Below are 14,855 nucleotides of genomic sequence, written 5' to 3' on the forward strand. Positions count from 1 at the left end.
ATCACGTGCCTACGGCCGCCAGCTGGGGGGAGCCTGTGCTGTGGGTTGAGCTGAGCTGCTGGGTCCTAACCCTTGTGCCTGCTCTGAGCATCCTGCTGAATCTGCAGCCCTGCCGGCCCCCCGTCCAGCTCCCCCGACGCCCTCCTCCTCGCCCTCACCTTCCCTCACCCTCAGGTCTCATTACACCGACGCGGATGGGCCCAGGAAGAAAAGGGCAGACGGCCCAAAACAAGACACAGCCCAACAGTGAGAAAAACAACCACAAAAGTGGTTATTCAAGACACTGTGTCGTGAAACAAAAGAATTTTTTTTTGGAAATAGAAATCTGTTTAGCAATTAGAGGGAACACTCGTGTGGGAAGTTGCATGAAGGTAAAATTAAAGTCGACTCTATTTTTAATTTTGTAAATGGGTTCGTACGGAGCCAGGAGCCTTCTGCATCATGAGTGTTTCAACCAAACAAACCTTAAACACAGGTAAACACCAGAAGCGCGCACACCGCCGAAAGAGAGGCTGCTCTCCGTCGGGTGAAGTATGACTTTATCCTCTGCCCTCCTTCAAACCAGAATCGGATCATCACATTTGGGATCAGCCCTCCTCAGAGCCGTTGCTGGTTCTGCAATATGTCAAGGGGAGACCCCGACAAGAAAGATACGCGGTTCCTGGCCCTAAACGGGGGTCCTTCTCTAAGCCAGAGGCTCTGCTGGGCTCTGGGAGCAGTGGCTGGCGGGGTGGGAGGTTCTCCACGTAGAGAAAGGATGTCTGAATCAGGTACTTGCCTCTGAATCGGAAAAAAGAGCATGTTTATCTGGTCTTAGGAAAGTCCCGGGGTGGATGGAGCAAGGGTGCAACTGCCCAAGCCGAGTGGAAGAATTTTGGAAAACGGTGCAAACGAGACATTTCAAACTGCACGGTGAGGCGCTGGACAGTGTTACAGGTGGACGAAGGACGCTTCCCAGGCTGCCTCCCCTGCACTGCAGACGCGGTCCCTGAGGCCCCCACCGCAGCCCCAGGCTTTCCTGCCTCCTATCTCGCTTGGCAAAATAATGTGAGCTCACACTAGGGGGACGCGTTGGCAGGAGCTCCGACCCCGCCTGGCGCGGCTGGGCCATGGGGCGGGGCGGGGCGGGGGCTCTGCGGTGGGCCCCTCCTTTGTCTGTAGCAAAACCCCCTCTGCCCAGGGAGCGAGTGAGGGCAAGAGCCTTTTGAAGACCGGCAGGGAGACCAGAGGGTGAGAGCGGGGGCCACACCTGGGGAAACCACTCAGTCACAGCACAGATTTGAGTGCTCAAAGCCACTGTGACCACCGGGATGCGGCCTGGCTGGTTCTCTCCCACCCTCACAGGGAGCGGGGAGGTGGGAAGAGGCAGGGCATCTCCAGCGGGACACCAATTATCAGCCAGAGTCAATGGACTGGTGTTCCCACATCCCTGCGAGGGCAGAAACGCCCCATCTCTCCACCACACCTGCTCCTCCGGGCTCCAAACTCACTCATCCTTCAGGGCTTAGCTCTAGTTCCACCTCCAGGAAGCCCTCCCCGATTGCTCCAGCCCACTGGGTACCTTCTTCTGAATCTGGGACACCTGCCGCCTCACCCCCAGGCTACCATCCACTGAAAACTGCCCTAGCCCTGCGATCTCATTCTATTCACAAGTGTGTGTCCCCCCGTATCCCCCTACCCCAGGCCAGGAGATCCTTCCCTGTGGGGATCACGCTGTTGAACAAATCTGTAAAAACTACACAACACAGACGAAAACCTGAATGACATACATACCTGTTTACTAACACGGGTTCAGGCCAATCAGTGAGAGAATGGGGGCTGGCGTGGAAGGATGCTCCAGGGTGGCTGATGAAGGGACAAGGGAGGAAGACCCGTGGAAGAGCGCTTGGTGATGCCCGGTGATGCCTGTGGCAAGTGACTGACAGCTAAGCACTGGGGCCACAGCCCGAAATTGGGGCTTTTCCTTTGTGACAAACAAAGCTGGATAGGCTTGACTTTCTTCTACAGCAAGCATGCATTTATTTCATTTTACCAAACCCTTTACCAGAGATCAAAATTAATACATGTTCATTAAGAACGTGGGGTGCATTAAGGAGACGAGGTCCCCGATGACAGCTCCCGGCAGGCAGGGCCCCTCTCTGTTCCGGCGCAGGCTACGTTTTCTGGAGCAGTGTGTCTCAGACTTCACTGAGCACAAGAATTACCTAGGGAGCTTTGAAAGCAGGGCTGGAGGGGGCCTGAGAATCTGAATTCCCAGCAGGCTCCCAGCCTGGGAGCACCCCGAGGGGCCACCTTTGCCACTGCTGTGGCAGGCAGACACTGTGGACCTGACTGGGAAAAATCAAGAAGCAGGTGGAGGTCAGGGAGCCAGTGTGGTCCCAGTGTGGGGTTTACCTGCTTGGCAGGGGCAGCCCCGAGGCCAGCCTGTGGCTGAGCCAGGACGTGAGCACTGGTGGGGGCTGCCCCGGGGTAGACCTGGCCCGGAAAAGAGGTTTTTGCTAGGGCTCAGCAGTGCGTGGACTCCCCTTCTCCATCAGCTGGAACACCCTACGACATAGATGTTATTGCTGTCATGTTATGAATGAAGAACCTAAGGCCCAGAGACACTCAGTAACTTCACCAAGGACACACAGCTTGGATACAAATATAGCTCTGGTCAGCCCCAGGGGCTGTGCTCTTATTCACTTGGCCACCCTGCCAACCTGTCCTCAGCAGCCAAGGGAGGCAGCAGATGAGGCTGCAGGTCTGGAGTCTGGCTTGTTCTGGGGCCACTGCTCAGGCCCTTGACCAGCCTCCACCTGGGTCTCCCGGCTGGTCCAGCCTGCGCACACCTATAAACCTGGTAAAGCTGAGCCCGGCATCTTCCCACTTTCTGGCCCAGGCCTCCATCATTTCCCCCCTGGCCGGATGAGCGGCCCCCTCCCAAACCTCCCTCCCTCCAGCCTCACCCTCTCCAAGGCACCCTCCACCCTGCAGCCGGAGAGCGTTCTCTAAAGGCCAGATCCAGCAGCGGTCCTCCGGGCTCTCAACACCTGCCGTTCCCGTGGGTCTGGGAGAGAGCCCGCCTGCCGAGCTGGGCTTACAGCGTTGCCTGATCTGACCCCCAACCCACTCCCCATTTCCAAGGCCCCAGCTCTTGCACGAGGATTGTTTACTTAATCTTCCAGGGAAGAAGGGGCCGCAGACCCCATTTCCCAGCCTAGGAGCCGAAAGCCCAGGTTCCCACAGCCAGGAAACAGCAACTTCGGGCTTGGAACCCAAGACTCAGTCTGAATTCGAGGCTCTTGCCACAGCCCACTCCCCGCCTAGGACAAGCTGGTCCATCCACCCTGGTTCCCTCTTGCAGTGGCCTCCACCCTCAGGAAGCCCCCGGCAAGGGGGCTGGGCCAAGGCCTGGGGGAGGTTCCCCAGTTGAGCCTATTCAGGGAGGGGACCTAAGTCCAAAAACAAAGAGCTTTTCAAAGAGAAACGAGTGCACCGCGTACCCAGGAGCCTCTCTGCTCAACAGTGGACGGAGAGGAGCTGGCAAACGCCGAAGATGCTAGGCTTGTCAAATTCCCTATGGAGCAAACCCAAAAGGACTGACGCTGCAAGGAAAGCCAGCGCCGCGAAGAGCAGCAGAGCCTGGCTGAGCAGCTGGGCTGCTGTGGCCTCGGTGGGGCAGACCTGCAGCAGACGCTGGGCGCCCAGGCTGGCGGCCGGGATCCCCAGCTGGCCCCCACAGCCAGCAGGGAAGGTGGGAGCACCCCGTTCTTGCACATAAGGAGGCTGACTGACTTGCCCAGGGTAGCCTGGAACCCGCTCTCTCTGCCGCACGAATGGCCTTCTTACTGATGCACAGACTTGGACTTCGGAGAGTGGGGCGGGGCTGGGAGCTGCGCGGAGGACGGGACAGGGCCGGCTGCCGCTCTGCCTCGCCTCCCGCCTGGCGAGCCTAGAGGCAGGTGCAATTTACTGAGATGTGATAAATCTCTCCCGCAGCTCCGCCTGCCCCCTCGCTCCTCCTGAGCGCGGTAATTACTCCTCGCGGATCCCGCTGCCATCTCTCCCTGGAGCCGGCCCACATGGCAGGAGTCCAGAGGCCTCTCTGCGGGAGTGGGTCTCGGTGCTGGGCAGCCTCCAGGCTGGCTGGACTGGGGGGCTCACCCAGGACCAGCACCAGGAGTCAGCGACTTAGAAGCAGCCCCAAATGTGCTGGACTGGGGTGCTCCCTTGAGTGGGGAGTGGGACTGGTGGGACTGGGGGCTTGAGCTCAGGTCCACCCTGAGATTTCAAAACCCCTCTGAACTGCCCCAATACTGTGGCTTCTCTCAGGCCTACCCCCTCACTCGGGGCTTAGACATGATCTGCCCCATCATGTCACATGTGGGAAACTGAGGTCTGGAGAGGGAGAGTGACTTGGCCAAGGTCACCCAGAAAGATGGACAGGCCTGGGCAGATAATTCTTGGCTCCTCCAGCTCTGCCTACCTTTTCCCCAAGTGCCTTTATCCACGTTTGACAATCGTGCTGGTGTAAGCAATGTGTGTCTGAGGGCTCAAAGTCTCCGAGGCTGGGGTGGGGGCTTTGGGGTCCCCACTGGAAAGGCAGGGGTGAAGAAGCCGCTTCTTTTCTGTGCGCCAGTGCCCAGGGCAGAGCAGCAGCTCACTCCAGAAAGGCCAGCAAGGGTCCCTGGAGCCCCCACCCGCATGCATCCTGGGGCCACTGAGGCTGGGACAGCCTGTGGGTCCTTCTCAGACCCAAATCCTTCCGGAGGCCATTTCCAAGCTTTCTAAGTGCATCCGGACCAGTCAGCCCCACTGGAAACACGGCTGATGGGGAAATGGGAAGTCGGCAGGATCCAGGCACAAGGGTCAGCCTGTCTGTCCTTTTCACCCTGTTATACACACAGGTGCTTAACAGACCACTGCCAAGTAAAAGAATGAATGGAGAGAGCCCCACATTGCCGGGGGCTCCAGCGTCAGGAGTGAGACAGATTTTTCACAAGTTCCCAGCACACAAGCTCTTTAGAAAGCCTGTAGTCAGTGCACACAGGATTAAACAACCTCTCCCCCAGCACAGGTGCTTGGCTCACCTGCTTAGGTAAGAAGAGCCATGGTCACCTAGACTCCATCCTCAATGCCTTTGGAAGAGGGGGAAGGTGGGAAGATGGGCATGTGTGTCTTTCCTGGCAAACTTGAACTTTTGGGGGTTGGAAATTCTCATTGTTCCTGGAAGCACCCACCCTCCCCAAAAGCCTGGCCTGGCCTAGGTGGAGCGGGACACTGGAGGAAGGCTGGCAGGGTGTCCCCTCCGGCTTTCCTGAGCCAGCTTCCTGGGGAATGTGCAAGGGGGCATGCTGGGGCTATGGCCTCCAGGACACCCCCTTATCCTCGGAGAAGGGTCAGTGAACTTGACCCTTGAGAGTCTAGTCTCGGAGCCGACGGGGGCTGCACACCGGTGGGATTACTTGTGTCCACGAGGCCCTGGGCCTTGGGAGTCCAGGACACCGAGTGGGGTGAGATGGCACAGCTGGGAGAGTGGACAGGAAATCTCTCCTGGATTTTTGGTGTTTGTAGAGTCTTTTCATCCCAGACTGGGAAAACCCAAATGTCAGTTGGATGCTCCCCTTCCCCCACTTAAGCCGAGATTTCAAATAAAGGTGAGCGCGAGGGGGGTGGCAGTGACAGGCTGGCACATCTGAGGCCAGCTCTACCACTTACTGGCTGTGTGACCTTGGGCACGTGACTAAACTTCCCTGAGCCTCGGTTTCCTCATGGGTTGGATGGCACCAGTGCCCCCTTCTCATGGGTTCTGGGTGGACTGAACAGATGATAACGCAGCGGCCAGCATGCTGTCTTGCAGAAGGCAAATCTCAGTGAATGGAAGGTCTCAGCCCCTGGCAGCAGAGAGAACGGGGACCAGGCTCCTCTTGGAAACTTTCCTGCTCCAATACCCCCATCCCCAGGCCAGGAGGGGGACAAGGTGTCCCCAGGCACAGTGTCGCTGCCCCTCCCTCTCCCTTGGGCCCCTGCTGCCCACCTCGGTCTCTGTCCACAGCTTCCTCAGCAGGCGCGCACTCTGAGGGCGGCTTAGATGGGACGGGTGTCGCCGGCCCGGCAGCTGCGTGGGGCACGGAACCGGCGCAGGGCAGCCGGAGCAGGCTGCAGTGGGCGCTCTAGGTGAGGTGGGTGCGCAGGCGAGGTGGGCACTGAGCCAGGGCTTCCCCGTCTGCGCCCTCTGCCCCCACGCCCCGTGACCCGCGCGCCCGCTCGGCCCTTACCTTGAACCATGGGAACCGCGCGGCCCCGGCCGGCCGAGGACTTGGGCGCACGTGACGGGGCGGTCCGGCGTCCGTCCCAGGCCAGGCGCAGCTGGTAGCCGCCACTCAAGCCCAGGCCACGGCTGCGGCGCCTGAGGGGGCCCGGCGGGCGAGGCGGGCGCTGGAGAGGCCCCGGAGGCGCGCGGGAGGCGACTGCGTGCCCAGGCGGGAGCCCCCTGCCCGCGCCTGCGGCACCGCGGCTCCGGACGCCCAGGCTGGCTCCCAGCGAGCGGCACGCGCGCAGCTCCAGCCTCGTCCCGGGCGCGGGGCGCGCGCGCAGGCGGGGAGGGCGCGCGCCCGAGCCTGGAGGGGAGCGCGCCGCCGGCCCGCGCGCCGTCGTCGGGGGCTGCGGGGAGCGGCCCGGGAGCTGTCCCTGGTGCTGACGGCTCGTCCTCTCTGGGACGAGGCTCGCTCCCGTCCGCCGGCCTGGGGACGCCCCCACCCCCGCCCCGCACCCTGCGGGGCTCCTTTGCTCTTCGCCTGCTTTCCTGGCGCTCCCGGTTTCCACAGCGTTGAGATTTGGAGTCAGGCCGAAACTGCTGTTTATCAACGGTTCGGCCTTGGGGCAAGTCCCTCACTTGGGGAGTCTCTGGTCCTCATCTTCAAAATGGGCCTGTAGCAGTGCCTGTAAGGTTGCTCTGAGAGTGAAATTCAACGACATCTGGGGGCCTGGCACACAGTGAGTGCTCAGTGAACGCTTGCTTTTATCCTGATTGTTTCCCATTCTCTTGGTTAGCAGCCACGGAGCAAGTGAGGGAAGAGGCAGTGCTGGTTCTGCTCTGGGCTGGCCAGCACTGGGGGCACCCTGGCTGCCGTTGGACCTCTCGAGGCACACACAGGGGAGGGAAGACTTCTTCCTCGGGACCTCAAAGCACAGAGTTGGGACCAACAGCCAGGAGTTGAAGTGAGGCAGACTTGGGCTGGGTACGAGGCAGAACTTTCTGATGTAAGGTCCTTCCTCCTGGGATGGGCGCTCCAGCGAGCTCTGAGTGAGTGAACTCTGTCCCTGCAGACACTCAGGAGGAGGCTGCAGCCACAGGGCCCCTGAACTGAGCAAGATCTGGAACGTGAAAGGGTCTGAGTTAGAATACATTAAACACTGAGAAACCATGCCAGGCACAGTGAAAGCGCTCATGAATGTCTGCTTTACTGACCCTTAGGTTCCCTGTGAGAAGACATACCCTGGTAGGAAGAATGTGTTACTTCACCCCCATTCTAGAGATGAGAACACTGAAAACAAACAAACGTGACCTGCTTGGAGTCCACTGCCACCTTGCAGATGGGCTGAGGACAGAAGGCTAAGTGACTTGCTCAGAGCCACACCACAGAGCCAAGAGGTGAGTTCTTACAAACCAAACAGACTCCACATGTCCAGCCTGCTGCCTCCCCTAGCCAGGTCCCCTAGCAAGGGTTGCTGCCCAGTTATCCAGAGCTATTCAAGCCATTTTGACCCTGGAGAGTTTCCTTATAACAAACCGGGCAAGTATCTCATTCCTCTTAACTAACTGGAAGAGCTGGTGCCTGCCCCGTGAGCATCTCTGTCCCTTCCAAGCAGGATAATTAAATGTCACCTGCCTCATTTCCTAAGGGACCAGTGGCTGTGCTTAATTCATTAATTAACTCTGCACATTGCCTGCTTCCACCAGGCACTTGTCTCATGATAAGCATCACTCATTATGTGCTTAATATGTTCCAGACACAAGGCTAAACACTTGTCCTGTGTTGTCTCATTTAGTCCTCGCAACAATCCGATGAGATAGACACTGCTGCTCCCCTGAGTCTGCAGATGAAGACTTGGCACTTAGGAGCAGACTGGGGTTGGGTTGTGCCGACTCTCAAGCATGTGCTCCCAATGCTGTCTTTCCAGATTTTCCGCGTTGTCCCCAAACTAGGGAAAAAGATGGAAACATTAATAGAGATTCCATACAAGGAGTCGGAGGGAGACAGAGGGAGACAGAGGGAGAAACCCAGGAGAGGCACGCAGAGCCGCCAGCCAATCAGCGCCCTGGGCGTCGGCACAGGCACCCTTTAAATCAACATTCAGTCAAAACCCCGATGGTGACAACTGAGCAACTTTTTCTTTTTTCCAAGATTTCTTGGATCTTAGCAAATGTGTGCCAGGAATTTTAAAAGGAGCCTCACTGCCAAACCCTCTTTACCAACCAGCTGCCATGTCCTCCACTTCTCCCCATGCCTACTTTTCATTACCACTCCGCAGAACTTCACAGGGTGGGTCTGGGCAGCTGCAGATCTCTGGAGCTCTTGACCTCGTGAAGGGCTGGTTTCTTTCCTGTGCCATGCAGAGAGCCGTTTCCTGGCGCTGCTCATGATGCCGTCTGAGCCATTTTCTGCAAACTGGCTGAATAGTCCCCACAACAAGTAAGCTAGATGGCTTTCCCATCCTCACTGTATAGATGGTAACAGGAGTGAGGTGGCTTACCCGTGCTCACGCCACCAGCAGGGAGGTGGCGGCACTGAATGGATTTCCTTTGCATGAAGATGCCCGATGGTCACCGCCAGACTTGCTCTTTGTGTGATCAAAGCCTGGCTTGATTTTAAGCAAAAACCTAAGTCCAAAAATCAAAATAGGGGGAAATGAGGACTCACGGGTCTGACTTTAGAGAAACAATTCACCATCAGGTTTCCTTAAATAGCAATTTCTCCTGGTGTATGAAAAAAAGGATTTGAGCTATGCACAGTTCTTTCAGGTTGGCGGCCCAAAACAGGCCTGGGGGCGGGAGGAACGGTGGCGCTACCCTCCCCCGCCCCAATCACTGGCGTTCCTTCCACTACAATCTGCTTTTCAGTTGCATGGCAACTTCGGTCTACGGCAGCTACTATGTCCCCATCACCAGCGTCTTTTCACAACGCAGAGCTTCATGGATACAACTCAAATCCAACAGAAGGCCAGGTTGCTTGAGAAAACCCCAACATGCGTGGCAGGTTACAAGGGCTCGTTTTCCACCGACAGCACATGGGGCTTCTGTATGATCAGCTCGAGGCAATAAAGATAGAACCTTTACGGCCCCATGTTTCTTGGGGGCAAGTGTGGCAGTCTCTCGGGGAGGATCATGGCTTGACCGATGTCTGTGTCTCTCTAGGGCTCTGCCAATGTATGTGCTTAATTCACACGCACTGGCCTCACCACTCAGCATTCTAACCACAGCCACACGCCACACACAGTCATATAGAAGTTCGGACAAAGTGAATTACGTTCTTGGGAGCAAAGAGTACTTACCCAGCTGCGGTTTCTGACCTGAGCCCTGCCCTGCGGAGAGCAGAGGCGCAAAGTGCTCAGGGAATGAAGTTTGTGCCGGGATGTGGGAACAATGCCAAGAGCCTTTACAGCTCTCTCTGGGACCACCCGGAGGGGTGACTTTGCAACCTCCAGACGTATCCAAGCAGCGGCTGGCCATCCCTTCACAGCAGAGACGAGCTGGCCGAGCTGGAGGGCCTCTTCCAGCCTTAGAAGTCTGTGAGATTTCAGGAGCAGTCGATGGCTGCTGGGGTCAGTGGGGCAACCCCTGTCTTCAGCCTCTGTTTCAACTGCCCAGTGGCTCTCAGGGCACCAAAAGGGACCCACCGAAAGAATTTCCAAATTCTTCTTTCCCAGAAAGGGCCCTCGTTGGAAAGACAGAAGCCACTGCTATTTCCACCAGGGTGTACTTATGGAAATCGCCCGTGCCTTTGTGCAATTGCTAAATGAACCTTTGTTTGATCATTGAATAGCTTTGTTTTCTCAGTCTGCGCTCCTGAGGGGCTCTGCCTGACTGAATGGGCTGGTGGCGGATCCATTCCTGTCACTAAATCTATGTCTCCACGTCAAGCCCATTCAGAGGCTAGACGAATTTTTTTTAAAAGTATTGGGAGCTGGGCAACGCCCTGACATTGTGATTATTGTGTGATGTTGGCTAGCAGAGTGCACGCACACCCTAGGTCGAGCGTTTCGGACTGAGTGTTGTTTGGATGTGAACAGGAGAAAAACTAGGTGTCAAAGTGTGTGAGAGCGAGAGGGTTTAGACAAGAAGGTGTGCAAGGGGTTGAGTGGATGCATGTGGGTGTGCACACGCCTGTGCAGGCACACGTGGTGGGGGGGGTGTGAGTCCAATTGCCCTGGTTGGAATAGACAGCCTCGTCTGTTTGAACAGAAATTACTGATGTTTTTTAATTACTGGAACATTTTAAAACATTGTGACCGCAAGCTTACTAAGTTCATTCTTGAGGAAGCTTCAAGGTTGCTGGACGAGGAAATGACGGCTCTGAGGGAGGTGCTTGAAGCAGTTGAGGGTCCCCGCAGGGCCCCTCTGTGCATCACAGGGCGAGTCCTGCCCACGGTGGCGGGTGAGGGGCCACCACGGAGGCTTTGTCGTTTCCTCCATTTTGGAGATTTGTCCCTCTCAGGAAGCGTTAGTGAGCGCTCTCTTGATCTGATCTTCACTTTCCCAGACAAACCCCTTCCCGCAGGAAGAGCCAGTCCAGGCATCCATTCATCCTTTCATCCATCCATTCATTCATTCACGTGCCCTGCCCAGGGGGGAGCAGAGATGAGGGCCAAAGCCCCTGTTATCTGGGGCCCAGAGGTGGGTCAGGTTTCCAGCGGGTGACAGACAAGGCCTCCTGCGCTGGGTGGGCTGGACCGGGTCTGTACTGGTGACAGCTAAGTTTGCTGACCACTCTGTGGTCACTGAGCCCCCCTGACAGCCCTGTGAGAGAAGGACTCCTCTTTTGGCACACTTGACAGCGAAGAGCCGTGGCCTTGAAGAAGGGAGCGCCTGCCAGGCCCACGCCACGGCTGGGCCGCCGGGGCCCCCGGGTCCGCACGGAGTGACCCTGGGGCCGCCATGGGGCCCCAGTCTGTCTTGCTGAAAAATAGGAGATAAAATAAGAGATTCCTGTCTGGACAATGAGACTCTGCAACGAAAGCCATCTCCCCGTAACCTGCCTTCTTCTATCCGCACAGGCTGCAGAGGACGCCGGCTTCCCTTCCGTTAAATAAAGGCAGAAGGTGATGAGGCTGACACTTACAAACGTCACGCCACCACGGTAGGCTCCGTGTGAGGTTGGAGCCCTTTGGTCGCCACAGCGAGAGAGCAGTTCCCTCCTCAGGACGGCGTCCCGGGCGCCACGTGCAGCTCTGCCACCCAAGCCCTGCAGCCAGACCTTCTCTGGGACACAGAGACCAAACACGTGGACTTGGCCATTGCTTTTCCATCAGAACCCATCACTGCCACCAGCCCCAACGGCAGATTTAGACGGGGCCAGGAGGACGGAGGGGGCAGGAGGGCAGGAGGGCAGGAGGCAACAGCGGGCTTAAATCTGAGGAAGCAGAGCTGAGCACGTGTTCTGGGATGGCTGGGCGCGGGGAGAGGGTGGGGGCTGTGCCGAGGCGAGGCTCCCTTCTGCCCTGGCCTTGTCCCTGCCTCCCCCATCCATGCGGGTGGCCTGGGGCTGCCTGAAGCTCGTCAGCTGTGGATCTGCGCTCAAGCAGGCAGTCCCTCCGCCCGAGCCAGTGTCCACCTGGTGAAAGGCGGAGAGAGGCGTGGTTTTCCGAACTCCCCCCAAGAAGCCTGGAGGACGGGTTTCACCCTCAGCCTCCCCGCCCGGCCCCTCTTTATCCTGTGCCTGTTCCCTTTCTTCACGGCCCTGGTTCTCAGGCACTGTCTCAGCTATGGCTCCTTCATCCCCTGACTCTCTGCACGGGGAGGGAAGGTCCGTGCAGGCTGAGCTTTGCCTCTCGTTTCTCCACTGGCTCCCAGCACCTGCCACAGAAGCTGTTTGTTGAATGAATGAAAGACCTTCACAGGAGAGAGCACCTGCCCGAGGCTCTGTGTCTCCTAGGTTCTCGGCCAACCAGAAACAGTGCTTCCCCCTGCCCCGACGCTCCATTCTGCGGCCCCGGCCATCCCGATTCTTCCTGTTGGACTGATGAGGAAACCAAGGCTGTGAGGGGCAGAGGGGCAAGCGACTGGCTGGAAAAGGATGCACCACTCAAGGGAGCCTCTTGGCCCACAGCCCTTCCCCCCAGCCAGGCTCCCCAGACGCCCTGGGGACGTTGGGCCACTGCCAGAGCCCCTAAGGGAAGCCTCCCTCGCACCCAGTCCACCCCACGCACGCCTGGAGCCCCTCCCCAGCAGGAACTCACCGGCTGCTCCGCTCTGCCTCCTGCGTGGAGTGCAGCCCTGGCCGTGCAGGCCGGTCCCACCACGCCCCCCAGAGCTTCGGGCCAGCGCTGCCCCGGGACCGGCTCTTTCGAAGGGCACGGTTTCCTGTCCATGCCTCACCGCCGCTGCCCACGCTGGTGCCTCTGCCAGAGGCGCCCTTCCCCCCCGTCGTCATCCGACGAGCTCCAGTGCAGCCTGCAGGCCCAGCTTGCGTGCTGCTGCTTCTGGGATGCTGGGAGGGTCAGCGTCCTGATCCCGTCCGTGCACACACAACACTTTGGTCAGAATTCTCACATCACCATTTCTGCAATTGTTTTCCTCCTTGGGCACAAGTGCCTGAGCCCAGTCACACCGGCTCCTTCACTGAGGACCTACTGTGCGTAGGCACAGCGCTGGCTGCTGGGACGCCAGGTGAACAGGGCGGGCCCAGTCTTGCCCTCTTAGAATCTACCCCAGCGTCCAACTCGTGGTCTGGGCTGGGCCAAAATTTGGGCCTGGACATGCAGAGCTGGCCACACGGGGAGGCCCCACGCTGCCCTGGGGCAGTGCGGTGGGAAGATAAGGGGTAGATGTGGACAGAGCACCCTGCTCCGTGGCGGGGTGGTGAACGCGGGCTTTTGCTCAGCTCTCCGAGCCTCAGTTTCCCCATGTGTGGTTCTGAGCCTCGGGGATCTGTTTGCCTCCCAGGTGAGGGCGAGGTGACCGGCTCAGCACGGATGCTCTGTGAGCAGGAGCTGGAGGAAAAGGCCGTGGCTGTCCTGGCGGCAAGGGCTGCACTGGCACAAAGTCCCACCGCCTCCCCCCGGCCTGGGTCTGCGTGCTGCGCTCTGAGGCCCAGCCCTGCTGGCTTCACCCAGCCTGGGGTGGGGGGAGGGCTCGACCCGGCAGCTTCCTTGCCTCTGATGGAGCCTGCAGGAGGCTGGCCTTCCCCCCTCAGCCCCGTCCTCTTGGCGCTGCGTACCGGCCACCCCACGGATGGGGGTACTCCGCTCCACAGCCCCACCTGCAGACTTCCCCTCCTCTGCCAGACCACGAAGGGCCTCTGTGTTCTCCTTCTGTCCCTTGGCAGCGGTGGTGTCAGGAGGCCGGGGCGGGAGCAGCAGGCTTTGGGGAGAACACCGGGTGCGTCAGCATGCGGCACTGAGACCAGGCCTCGCCTCCAAACCAGGGCCGACTGGTGCGCCGGCAGCGGGAGACGCGGCAGGGCGGGGAGGCCCGCCACGGGGGCCGCCTCCACGCGCCTCCACCACCGCCCTTAGTCTCATCTCTGACCCTCCGTCACCCCAAATGGGGTCCGTCCGGGGGCGGGAGCACTCTCTGCTGGAGGATCCAGCCCCCACCGCCCCCTCCATGCCCCCTTCCCGAAGCCTGGGCTGCAGTGTGGCTCCCGCGTGGGGCAGGGGCCCCGGGGGCCGCCCCGTCCTTGTTGCGGGGCTGTGATGGCCCGCGACGACAGTGGTGCCCCCTCTGCGTCTGCCAGCCTCTCCCTCTGCACGGTGCTGCTTCTGCTCTGATGAGAAGTCTGCGGCAGTCACACCACGGCAGGACGGAGGCCACCCCGTGCACTTGGCCGCCCGGCCATGTTTGTGAGTGTCCCCTCGGAGGGGACGCTGCTGCCACCCAGCCTGCCCTGGGTGGGCTCTCACCCGTGGGCCAGCCTCGGGGGCTGGGGCTAGAGTGGGTCTGCGACAGACACCCTCCAGTGACCCCAGGCGTGGCCAAGGCGTGACACCGCAAGTGAGTAGAGGCTGAGGGGCCGTGGGGTGGGGGTCTTTAGAGCCCGGCCCCTCTCTGTGAGGTGGTCTCTCTCCACATCTTCTCCAGGCTCCTCGGACCCAGCTCTCTCCTCCTGGGGCCTTGTCCCTTCCTCCTATGCATGGGAGCCGTGGGAGCCGCAGCTGTCACCACGCTTCACCTGTGGCTCCTCACCGGGCCCTCTTCCTCTCAAATCTCTTTATTAAACCTTCCTTGAGCACCATCACCTGCGTGACCTGCCATTTTCCCTCCGGGACCCAGCCCGACGTGCCCTCTTCCAAGCACGCTGGCACCCGTACTGGTTGTGATTGATCTGCACGGTTTCTTCTGACTTCCCGGAGGAAAGCGACATCGCTGGCTGACGGTGTCTTCGCCCGTCTGCTGGTGGGACGGAGAATCCTTTCCCACATCTGCTCACCTCCTTTGCCCGTGTTTCCCTTTCCTACCTCTTTGCGTCTTCATATTGATCTGTGGATGCTCTTTAAATATTCAGGATGTGAATCCTGAACCCGTTTGATGGGTTGCAAACATTTCCTCCCAGGCTGGTGTCTGTCTTTGCTTCTCTTTGGGGTCAGGCGTCCTGCTGAGGCTGGCCGTTTTCAAGGGTAGATCTGCTGCGGTTTCTCCTCAGGGCTTCTGG

The 14,855-nt window shown here is 59.1% G+C and overlaps 1 protein-coding gene across 2 annotated transcripts in view; it reads right to left on the bottom strand.

Annotated features, from left to right (window-relative positions):
- The window catches only part of FAM163B (family with sequence similarity 163 member B), a 30,903-nt gene extending 24,544 nt beyond the window's left edge, over positions 1-6,359 (bottom strand). For both annotated transcript variants that reach the window (XR_004136460.2, XM_031450909.2), the window contains exon 1: positions 6,261-6,359. The gene's annotated coding sequence lies outside the window, so the exon portion shown is untranslated. The remainder of the gene's footprint in view (positions 1-6,260) is intronic.
- Positions 6,360-14,855: the final 8,496 nt, after the last annotated feature.

Source organism: Camelus dromedarius, chromosome 10 (genome assembly GCF_036321535.1).
Source record: "Camelus dromedarius isolate mCamDro1 chromosome 10, mCamDro1.pat, whole genome shotgun sequence".
Classification (NCBI taxonomy): domain Eukaryota; kingdom Metazoa; phylum Chordata; class Mammalia; order Artiodactyla; family Camelidae; genus Camelus; species Camelus dromedarius.